Below are 12,526 nucleotides of genomic sequence, written 5' to 3'. Positions count from 1 at the left end.
AAAAAGACAGTATAAGTCATTATAATCCATAATTATGTCCCCACTGGATGCAACGAATGCTTCGTTTACAATGGGTTTTCATGTTTTTGAATCATCGCTCCAGCCTGACAGGGCATCATCACAATATGGCGAGGGGCGTAACATTTCCGTCACACGCTTGAGGTATTCGACCAATCATAACGCACTGGATAGCTGGCCAATCAGAGCACACCTCGCTTTTCAGACCGATGAGCTTTGTAAAAATCGACACGTTTCAGAAAGGCGTGGCATAGAGGAGAAACAATAATGTACAGTACGTAGAAAATAATGTTTTTTTAACCTTAAACCGCATAAACACATTTCATTACACCAAATACACAAAATAATGTTCTTTTTAGCAACATCATATGACCCCTTTAAAACCAATAAAAGTAAATATTTTTAATATTTAAAAAATCGAATGAAAATTGTCTCTTAATTCAGGCTAAAAACTGTATATTTTTTTAGGTTGGTCGAGATAATGCTCATGCAAGCAAAAAGGCCAAGCCAAGGCTTTTTTATTTTTATCCAAAGCAACTTTGGACTCTTATAAATTTTTGCAGGTCAAACAGAACTATGAGGCATTGCTTCAGAGGGATGAGGAGGAAAAGGCAGGACGATGTTCTCCACCAGAGAGGACATGGCACAGAGAGAGTCAGGAGGCCACGTGGGCATTGCTCAAACTCAAAGATCGACTCATTAAGGTGGAGAGAAATGTGAGTCTCCAGTGTCCCCTTACATAGTCAACCTGTTTAAATACTTAAGGATGGATTTTAACATAAAGTAATGTTTAATTCCTGCTAAGCAGCTTCATAACTTCAGCACATGTAAGATAGACGTGTTTTGTCAGTACATGTACATTTGGAAATCAAACCCACAACATTCGTGTTGTAAACATCATGTTCTACTAGTTAAGCTACAGAAATTGGACATATCTGCCTTTGGTTTTTCTTGTGCAGAATGCAACTTTGCAGGCTGAGAAACAGGCATTGCAGACACAACTGCAGATATTGCAGACGCAGTAAGATGGGTTGCAGGCACAAATAATTGCATTACAACAGCAGACGGCCTCCTTGCAAGAGAGCAACACAACACTGCAGACACACAAAGCACAATTGCAGGTGAGTGTAGCGTCTCGACCAATCTGACACACTAATTTTAATTTGATTTAACAAATCAATTATTCATTAGGTTAACAAATCGTCACAGTCCCCTCACTCAATAAACTGGATGCCAGGATGTCTGCTGAACACCAGGCCCTCTGGTCACCATGACAACTAATCATGATATCACTGGTTTTATGACCCCCAGGAATGTGAGAAGGATAGCCCACTCTTGTCCCAAGGAAAAGCAGAGTAGAAATGGACTGTGTTCTAGTTAATTCATAGAAAAAACGTTATTTGAATGAACACACATATTTCTTCAGGCCATTGAGTATATTATTGTCATTGTGTATTTTGTCTTTGATATTCTTAGACTATTTTAGTATGCTTGTGAGGGGACCCATTCCTGATCCTCCCTTCTCACTATATGTAATCTTACCTTGTTTAGTATCTATGAATTTGCCTTCGTATGATCGAAACAAGCGTGTATATTATATGCTGATACCTATGCAACATATTGATGTTCTAAGAATCTTTACTAATTTGTGCCTCAACACCCAAGCGAATTACATATGCAAAATACCATGCTTACAGACAAAGAGTCATAAAACTCCCCAGTATTTCCAACCTCCCGCTTGGGATTTCAGCCTTCCTCATTGGACAAACCCATCTTGAGAGGCGTGAATCTCTGCAGGCTTTAAAAGACCACACTCCATGTGACCCGCCCAGTCGGTGGTTCGGTCATAAGCTAAGAAGATGTGAGAAAAACGCGGCAGGATACCAAAGCTTGTGCCAGGCCTTTCTTCGGCCTAGTCCTTTCCATTCATCAAGTGACACTGACTCAAACTGGTTCTTTTCATCGACCCGAATTCAGCAAAGATCTACGGGAAGCTTTAAGATTTGCATCAGGAATCTCTTTCAGACCGCCGAGACTCGCTAAGTATCAAACTTAGTCTTATTAATTGATACATTAAGTATCAGTTACACCTTTTTACAAAGGTGTGTTTGAACTCAGAATCTGACGTATATCCCTCAGGTTTAGATCGGCTGAATATGCAAAGTGTTCCATAAAATTCATTCTTTATGCCTCTTTCTATGCTGAGTTAAACTTTAACCCTTTCCTATACCAACTGTATGTGTGTGTGTGTGTGTGTGTGTGTATGTGTATGTTAGACCGGCTTAATGTGTTTATGTAGTATGTTAGACTAGTTTAAGTGTTTATGTAGTTAATAAAACCTTACTTGTATCACACTTGACGTGTTCATTGTTTACTCATAACCGGAGTCAATAATCATGCAGATTTACGTTACAAGCTTATAGAATTGTACAGTAAGAAAGTTATTTCCCTTAACCAGGAAATTAACGTCTTAGAATTGACAAGACAGTTGACCCTGAGTGGTCAGCTAAATATCTACAGTGGATCTAAAATATGAATAGTTAATTATAACTAGTTATGGTTAATTATTCATATTTCCCCATGAGCTGATTCGCTACATGAGTCAAATTAAACCAGACATATTGCATTAAAAGCACTGGTAATATTGCAGATACAGGTATTTTAAAATGTGATAAAAATGACATATACACAACTGTTATTGTTAAGGGGTGGTTAAATTTGTAATGTTTTTCATTCAATTTAATGCTTCCTTGCTAAATAAAAGTATTAATTTCTTTCTTTCTAAAAAAAATCCTCAAATTCTCTTAGGTAGAGAAGTCCACTTTATCTTTCCAGAATTCCTCTCTGATGGCTCATAATGCACAGCAACAGCGGGAACGGCAGAGTTCGGAGGCTGAGTGGGAGGGCGCGATGTGGGAGAGAGATGATCTGCGCACCGTTAATGAACTTCTTCTCCGGGACCACGAGAGACTGAGCGTCCTACATGAGAGACAGGGAGCAGAGTTGGAGGTGCTCTCTCACAGGTACTCAACAATGGAGAACAGTCACTGAACCCTGGAGATCTCTGGAGCACAGATCTCTGGAGGACAGGTTAGTCCACACACACCATAAGATTAGTCTTTACAGTGCCTGGTTAAGATGCTGATTCCAAGTTCTGTGTAAGGATATAATGCCACATGCTTCTGTGATGCATTTTGTAGTATATATAGACAAGTGCTATAAAACTATGCCACTGTTTATGTCTGCCTTATAATTTTCCAGATATAACACACTACTTCTGCAGCGCGCTCAGCTGAAGGGGTTAGAGAGAGTTCTTAGAGAAGAACAGCAGAAGATGCAGAATGAGATATGCACAAACAGGAACACAACAGCAGAGAGCCAAAGACTCAGAGACGAGAAAGACTGGTCAGTGTTGTGTGTGTGTCTGTGTTCATATAGTGTGCTGTATGTGTGTGACTGTGTTTTCATACTTTGTTTGTTTCCTTGGTGTACACCAACTTTAGAAAATAGCTATCACATTAAACGTAAAGGAATTCAGTTGTCTTTATGTTGTGTTACAGTCATTTTGACCCAGAGAGGATTTTCTTTTTGCCAAAAATGCTAGTCCGTGTTATTGCATTGGATAAAAACTTACTGACTTTGCTTACACAGGTTATACCAACTTCCCAAAAAAAATTATAATTTTGGGGATTTTTTCCCCCTACTGTGTTTCACTTGTGGTGTTCCCAGTCTATAAAAAGTGCATATAAATCTCTCATTATGCTATATTGAATTCAGTATTTTTATGAACTTGTTTTATTTCAATTAGCACAGGTTTTGTATTTCTTTTGGGAGCTGATTGATTGTAGGTCTCATTGATCTGAGCTTATGCACATTAGTTTTTTAGTGAACATTGACTTAATTATCGACAAATAATTATTTTTTTCACTTAAAAACAGAAGTGCATAAGCTCAGATAATTGAGGCCTGTGATCAATGAGTTACAAAAAGAAATACAAATACACCTGTACCTGTAAAAGACAACAAGATGACAAAAAGACTGAATCCAATATTTGGTGACAATATAGAATAATGAGAGATTTTTGGCCAGACATTTTTTACTGAGAACACCAAATCAGGGGTTTAAAGCACAGTGTGTACAAATGGCAAACATTGTATTTTAGAGCTAATGCTAATCTACAGTAATAAAATTACCTTAAATATATAAATATTAATATTATATATGAATAAAGAATTTGTTTACCATCTTATATGATTATCTGTACAAAACACTGTGCTTTATCCTCCACCCAGGTTGAATCAAACCTACCAGAAGCTGTTGGCAGAGAATGAGGAACTTCAGGTTGAGCACAAGAGCATAAAGAACCAGCTGAACTCCTGCAAACTGGAACAAACGCTGCTGGAATCAGAGCTGTCCAAACTCAAAGAGCAGAACCAGCAGCTGGAAATCACCAGCATTAAACTGACCAACCAGTGTGAGGTGCGTAGCAGTTCATTCAAACAGGGCAGAATGCTCTTGGAAGATTTTACTTCCATCTTTTACATACCTGCAGATCATGTCATCATCCAGGCTGGTTTATGCAGGTTAATACTGGTCCCCTAACTTTGTTGCTTCTTAAACAAAACTACTGATTAAATACTGTAAGTCCATGATGAATCACCTCCTTTTGTGCTTCTGTTCAGTTGCTGACCCAGCTGAAGGGGAACTTGGAAGAGGAGAACCGACACTTGCTGGACCAGATCCAGAGCCTGATGCTGCAGAACCGAACCCTGCTAGATCAGACCATGGAGAGCAAGGACTTGTTCCATGTGGAGTAGAGACAATATATGTGAGAGACATTTTTAATCTTATCTTTAAACAGGATTATTTAAAGATAAGATTAATGATCATCAGTCATTATAGCTTAAATATAAGCAAAGCTGTTTTTAGCATTTTACAAGTAAATGAATGCCTTTTATTCTTGAGAAGAGCAAATGATTATGCAAGATAAATGCTTGAACTCCCTCAAGACATAATGCTGCATCGCCTTTCAGCTCCATAAACCTCATCTCATGTCATCTTTATCTCTTGTCATGTTCCATCTCAGCCATGAATGATCTGCTGCAGTCAGATGGATGTTTGGATGAAGACTCTGGGCAGCAGGAAGATCAGCCAGAAGAGCAAATAATACAGCACACCATTGCCATTTCAAAAAAACACTCCACATCATCATAATTTCATAACTACTCTTCCATAGACAATCATGCAATAATCTGTAATCAAGGTACTAACTCAGAATGCACATTATCACTTAAGTATTTGCAGTTTTTCTGTCATTAATGGTGTTTGTGACAAGCATCAATATTAGTACCACAAAGCAGCATGCTAAACACATTTAGAACATGTTAATAACCGCATAGCAATGCCCTGGCAACCATCCAAAGCACCATAGAAACTAAATAGGAACATGCCAAAAACCATTCTGAACACCTTAGCAGCTGCACTGAAACATTTTGACAACCTAGAACACCATAGCACCTACAAGCAATTTATGCTAAAAACCACTTAGAACACATTTGCAACTGCATAGCAACACCTTAGCAACCCAGAAGACCCTAGCAACTGCAGAGCAATGCCTTGGCAACCCAGAACATTAGCAACATGCTATACACCACTAATAACTCCTTATCAACTGCATAGCAACACCTTGGCAAACCAGAACAACAGCACCATGCTATAAACCATTCAGAACACCTTAGCATCTGCACAGCAGCAGCCTTAAAACTCATAACAACATTCTAAAAAAAGAATTCAGAACACCTTAGCAACCGCATAGCAATAAACTAGCAACCATTGAAAAAAACCATAGCAACCACATTGCAGCATGCTAAAAACGTTTTTGCAACTGCATGGCAATGCTTTGGGAAACACCCAAAACACCTTAACATTCACATAGCTACATACTAAAATACACTCAGAACACCTTAGCAACTACATAGCAATGCCTTAGAAACACAGAACACCATAGCAACCCCTTAGCAACAAGCTAAAAACTGTTCATAACACCTTAGCAGCTACACAACACCATTTTGGCAACCCAGAATACTTGATCAACTATATCAACCATATCAGCAGTATGCTAAAACCATTTAGAACACTTTTCACAACCGCATAGCACCTTGACAATGCAAAACACCTTAGAAGCTACATTGCTATGAAATTGCTATGCCTTAGCAGCCCAAAGCACCGTAGCAACCACTTAGCAACAAGCTAAAAAACATTTAGAACAGTTTAGTAACTACAAAGCAATGCTCTGGTAACCACCAAAAAAAAAAAAAAAAAACAGAAACATGCAAAAAAACATCCAGAACACCACCGCTGCACAGCAACACCTTGGCAACCCAGAACACCACTAGAAAACAATATATGCTAGGAAAAACACTTTTTGCAACTCCATAGCAACACCTTGACAACCAAAAAGACCATGGCCAACCCAAAACAACAGCAACATGCTATACACCATTCAGAACACCTTATCAACTGCATAGCAACACTGTGGCAACCCAGAGGACCATAGCAACTCTTAACAACAACAAAAAAACATTCTGGCAACCAATAACTTTGTATTGTGGCTGCAACTTTTGCATGGGCAAACACCATTTCACTGCTTTGGTGCTTTGCAAAATAAAAGCCTCATAAGTAATTATTCACCCTGGATACGCCTGTCTTAAAGAGTAACTGGAACACAGTGTATATATAGAGTATCTAACTGTGTGTTTACACATTTATGGCTTTAGGTAAAGATTTTCAAGGAGACACAATTCCACCAAGGCTTGCAAATGGCACTGAAGGCCAGGATGATGGTAAGAATTTGTCTGTAGACTACAAAGAGTGTTGCATGATCCTGTTGAACTTTAACTTCCTCTAATTCCTCTAATTTTCACCAGGCCTGAATGGCAAATCGAGTCGTGCACCAAGTGCAAGCAGTGGTGAGTTCAGTGTGAGCCAGGAGAACGAGGCCTGGTCCAGTGATAGCAGCCCCCTTCAGGATCCACTCTCGTCCAGCCGGCAACGATTCAGTGACTCCCCTTCCCCAGCCCGACCCAACCATGAGGAGCTCAGGCAGGGCTACTGCTCCTCAAGGAATGGGGTACGGAGGACCAGCAGTGGGAGATCCGCTAGAGACCGTTCAGCCCAAAACCTGGGCAAATCAACCATTGGACTGTATAAAACTCAAAGCGTGCAAAGTACAGAGTCTGATCCCAAACATGCTCTCGAGACGCAGGGGAAGTCCTCCTCCATATCAGGGTGCTTGAACTGCTTTGCCACGCCAGTGCGAAGCCCTAAAACAGGCCAGGCTCTGTCCACGCTGCCCCGCGCCAGCTGTGTCATCTCAACATCAGAGGGCAACAGTGAAGTCAGTGGGATCGGTGTCAAGTAAGAACATTGCTGAACCTCAACCTGACCCCAGTGATGAGATTTTAAAAGAAAGCCCTGTGTTGGAAGTGAAAGACCACAAACCAGAGCACCATTTTGATTCAGCATTCACCATCGATTCGGTCTTTACAAACACAATTTTCAGTGAGTGAAGTTGGATTGATACCAGTTAGAAAAGGTTGTAATTGTAACTGATGTTACTGAAATCAGTTGTAAATCATTTATAACGGAATCATATAAATACAAACATTTTATTCTGATCATGCAAAAGGCAACTATGCACTATGATTATGCCATCTCTGAGGTGAATTCAGGCATAATCTGTCAGGAAGCCAAGAAACAATCCTCGTCCTTGAACAATCCTCAAATAAGGTCCTTAATTTATCTTGGTTGACACACACATATATTTTTTCCTCTATCACTCCTTGTTTTGTCTCCTATTTTTTAAGTATTTTGTTTGCATTTTTGCTATGTGGTAACTGAATTATACTTTTTTTTTTTATTACTTGCATGAAGGTTACATCTAAAAAAATAATAATTAAATATATGTGTCCCTTCAGAGTTGCTTATTTTTAGCTGAAATGCACCTTGTGTTTGTTAAAAACCAGTAAATATCTCAGAGTACCTTGCTTACTTTTATCATGTTTTCTTTCTAACCTAATAAAACCTAGTTTGTTTGTTGTGCTGGTTTGTGCTCATGCTTCCTACATTTGTAAGCAGGTTTGAAATATAAATAAAAAGACTACGATTTTTAATTAATAATAATAAAGCTTCACTATGAGACAATTTGGTTTTTGGTTACTTTGGTGGCTCAGAAAGTTATTTTATTTAAATTTTTTTCTGACATATAGGAGACATTTGAACACTAAAAGGTAAAGGTATTAATAAAACGGTAATTAATACCGTATTAATTTAAAATATGAATTGTATCTGAAATACAAATAGAAATCCACTCCAGGAATCATCAATGTTTTCCTCCACTAAGCGCAAACAACTGTCATTGGTTCATCCTGAACAGGGCTGAGAAAAGTAACAGGTACCAAGCGCTTTGAGACATACTGTACATAGCCTATTTACAGACATTTTCAAACAATATGAAAAATAATTCTTCATAAAATAACAACAATAATACGGAAGAAAGCAAGTAAAAAGTACACAATAAAGTGTGCTTGCACAAACAAGACATTTGTGTTTGTGAAGCTTCCAGTAGGCTACACAGAAGAAAAAATACAACTAGACAAATTACGCATGTGCACAACAGACAATATAGACAAAATAAGCATGTACATAAGGTCAGTTAAAGATGAAAGTATAAATATAGTATTGGGTATTTATTAGTAGTCGCAGTATTAGTATTAGTAGTATCCAAATATTTCTGAGCATGTTAATTTTACTTATTCAATTTCTAAATGACAATGTTCTTTGTGGTTTTGAAGGGAAATAATCATGCTGTTAATCTTCCTTGAGCTACTGTAAAATAATGTCAGATTTACAGATGCATGAAAAGATACAAAAAGTGCTTTGGTAGTACCGTGTGTCTTATGACATTTTATTTATGACATTTATCATGGTAATACCATTTATTTGAACATGTACTGTGATAATACCACGTCTTTTTTCATGTACTATGGTAATACCATGATGTTCTTTGAGTTGGCTGGAGTACCATGTAATTACATGGATGCAGTAATCATTCAGCGCCATTGCATTTATCAAACTACCATGATATTACCATTTGATACCATCACTGTACCATGGTATCACAGTACGTAGTTACTAATCATCTTTTGTAATAGGTTAATTTGTGTCAAATCATAACATTTCCATAAAACAAGCTATTTAAATATTGATATTCATGATACCGCTCAACTGTAATGTTAAAGTAATTTGTCTTTTAAGATTTACTGTATGTGTATTGATTGTCCTGGATTAATGCAATATTTGCACATTGTCTTTATATAAACTTCTTCTCTTTTTTTGGTATGTAAAGCTTCATTTTTTTATTATGAATGAAGCAATGAAGCTGTTAGCAGCCTTGATTGGCAGGACTGCGTTGTCCTGTTGGCTTCAAGGGATCCCACATCTCCCTCTACCTGCCTGGGCCCCTGGCCCTCCGTACACCTGTCCACAGATCCGACACCTGGCTGCAAAACAGGTCAGTCTCAAAATGTCGAACCCTTCACTAATGCTCATCAGAAGGGTCACAACAGTTCAATGCAGATGACAAGATTAATTCAAGATTGCACAAACCAGATTGTATGCCTTGTGTGCGTGTGCCGAGCAGAAGGTGTTGTGTTTGTCCTGCTGAAGAATAAGGGCCAATTGAAAGGTCAGAAGATCAACGCCAAACCAGTGAAACTAGAGAAACCGCAGAAGCAGGAGGTGGAGATCAAACAGAGGAGGACTGCGTCAGAACTCGTCAAGACCATGAATAAAGACATTGGTGAGTGTTATGATGATATGGACAATTTTTTTATGTTTTTGAAAGAAGACTCTTATGCTCACCAAGGCTGCATTCATTTGAAAAAAAAGATTGAAAATGCTAGTCATGTGAAAAATTGTATTGCAATTTAAAATAACTGTTTTCAATTTTAATATATATTTAAAATGTAATTTATTCCTGTGATCAAAGCTGAATTTTCAGCATCATTACTCCAGTTTTCAGTGTCACATGATTCTTCAGAAATCATTCTAATATGCAGATCTGATGCTCAAGAAACATTTCTTATTATCATCAATATTGAAAACAGTGCTGCTTAATATTTTGTGGAAACTGCAATGCATTTTTTTCAGGATTCTTTGATGAATATAAAGTTCAAAAGAACAGCGTTTATTTAACATAAAAATATTTTCGAACACTGTTAATGCTTTTACTGTCACTTTTCATCAGTTTAATAATCCATCAGTGCTGAATAAAATTAATTTCTTTAAAAACGGGTCATATGATGTTGCTAAAAAGAACATTATTTTGTGTATTTGGTGTAATGAAATGTGTTTATGGTTTAAGGTTAAAAAAACACATTATTTCCACATACTGTACATTATTGTTTCTCCTCTATGCCCCGCCTTTCTTAAACGCGTCGATTTTTACAAAGATTTTTTAAAAATCTTACAGGCCCCAAATGGTCATAACAGTAGTGTAAATGTGAATTATTCCCCCTCTTTAGATCACGTCTATGAGGCCCTGCTCAATGCAGATGTCGATCTGGATGAGCTGGAGCCTGACACAGTGCTGGAGGAAAAATGGATAAAAAGAAGCAGTAAAGAGATCGGGAATGAAACACAAATGGGCCAAACTGGTAGAAACCAAAGTCAGAGAAAACAAAGATATCCAGAGACAGTGAGGAGGATTTTAGTATAGTTTTATATATGTATCATTTGTCCCTTTCTGTAATTTCTGTTTGAATTGTTGTCAGACGTCCCCCAGATCACGCTCAGTTAGTTCCTCGAGCTCCAGTGGTGACCATCATGGGTCATGTAGACCATGGGAAGACCACCCTGCTGGACAGTCTGAGGAAGAGTCAGGTCGCTGCTCAGGAGGCGGGGGGAATCACGTAACACATCGGAGCATTTCGGGGTACTGAACTCACAATACTTTACAATATTTGATTATCCTCAGAAGACCCAGTGTGGCAGAATTGCAGAATATTGTTTGTATGAAGCAATTAAAAAGTTCCTAATTTTCACTAAATATGGGTGAAATCTAAATGTAACAGTAGCTAACACTTTGCATTTTATCAAAACAACAGTGTATATAACTGTCAAAGCTTGATAAAGTCACACAAAATGACACTAACATGTAGCGTCTGGAACACTCCAACACACAATATATATTTTGTTAGCTAGATTTCACAAATACTTTGTAACACCCCAGGACGCCGAACAAGACCCTGGTTTCATGGTAACCCGATACATTTACAACCTTGTGGAATGCGAGCCGGCTCTCATTCTGCTTTCTCCAGAAACAAAGGGACACAAATGCACAGGAGAAATGGACTTTTCTACTAATTAATTCATAGGAAAACCTTCTTTGAATGAACACCCATTTTCTTCAGGCCATTGTGTATATTATTGCTGTGTTGTATTTAATCTGTTGTATTATAGACTATTTTTATTCATGCTTACGATAAACCACTCATTCATATAAGTAACTATTTCATGTCTAGTATCTATGAATTCGCCTTCTTATGATCGAAACAAGTGTGTATATTATATGCTGATACCTATGCAACATATTGATGTTCTAAGAATCGGTACTAATTTGTGCCTCAACACTCCAGCGAATTACATATGCAAAATACCATGCTTACAGACAAAGACTCATAAAAATCCTCAGTATTTCCAACCTCCCGCTTGGGATTTCAGCCTTCCTCATTGGACGAACCCATCTTGAGAGGCGTGAATCTCTGCAGGCTTTAAAAGGCCACACTCCATGTGACCCGCCCAGTCGGTGGTTCAGTGAGATGCTAAGATGAAGATGTGAGAAACGCTCCAGGATACCAAAGCTCGTGCCAGGCTCCGGCCTAGTCCTTTTCATTCACCAAGTGATTCTGACTCAAACTAGCTCTTTCTCATCAACCAACTTCAGCAAGATCTTGGGGCCTTAAGATTGCATCAGGAATCTTTTTCAGACATACGCAAGTATCAAACTTAGTCGATTTAATTGATGCATTAAGTATCAGTTACACCTTTTTACAAAGGTGTAACTGATACTTAATGTATCAATTAATAAGACTAAGTTTGATACTTAGCGAGCCTCGGCGGTCTGAAAGAGATTCCTGATGCAAATCTTAAAGCTTCCCGTAGATCTTTGCTGAATTCGGGTCGATGAAAAGAACCAGTTTGAGTCAGTGTCACTTGATGAATGGAAAGGACTAGGCCGAAGAAAAGGCCTGGCACAGATGCTTTGGTATCCTGAAGCGTTTTTCTCACATCTTCATCTTTGCTTCTGACCGAACCACCGACTGAGGCGGGTCCCTGGAGCCGGGCCTTTAAGGTCGGAGAAGATCTCCGCCTTTCAAGATGGGCTTGTCCAATGAGCAAAATGGAATTTCCGAGCGGGAGGTGGCAATTGCTGGAGGGTTTACAACCC

At 38.5% G+C, this 12,526-nt stretch overlaps 2 pseudogenes; both read left to right on the top strand.

Annotated features, from left to right (window-relative positions):
• The window catches only part of LOC107567728 (girdin-like), a 19,201-nt pseudogene extending 11,615 nt beyond the window's left edge, over positions 1 to 7,586 (top strand).
• A 1,760-nt stretch (positions 7,587 to 9,346) lies between these two features.
• The window catches only part of LOC107567727 (translation initiation factor IF-2, mitochondrial-like), a 6,857-nt pseudogene continuing 3,677 nt past the window's right edge, over positions 9,347 to 12,526 (top strand).

Source organism: Sinocyclocheilus grahami, unplaced genomic scaffold (genome assembly GCF_001515645.1).
Source record: "Sinocyclocheilus grahami isolate Dianchi unplaced genomic scaffold, SAMN03320097.WGS_v1.1 scaffold1185.1, whole genome shotgun sequence".
Taxonomy (NCBI): domain Eukaryota; kingdom Metazoa; phylum Chordata; class Actinopteri; order Cypriniformes; family Cyprinidae; genus Sinocyclocheilus; species Sinocyclocheilus grahami.
This window is presented reverse-complemented; position numbering and strand designations above follow the sequence as displayed.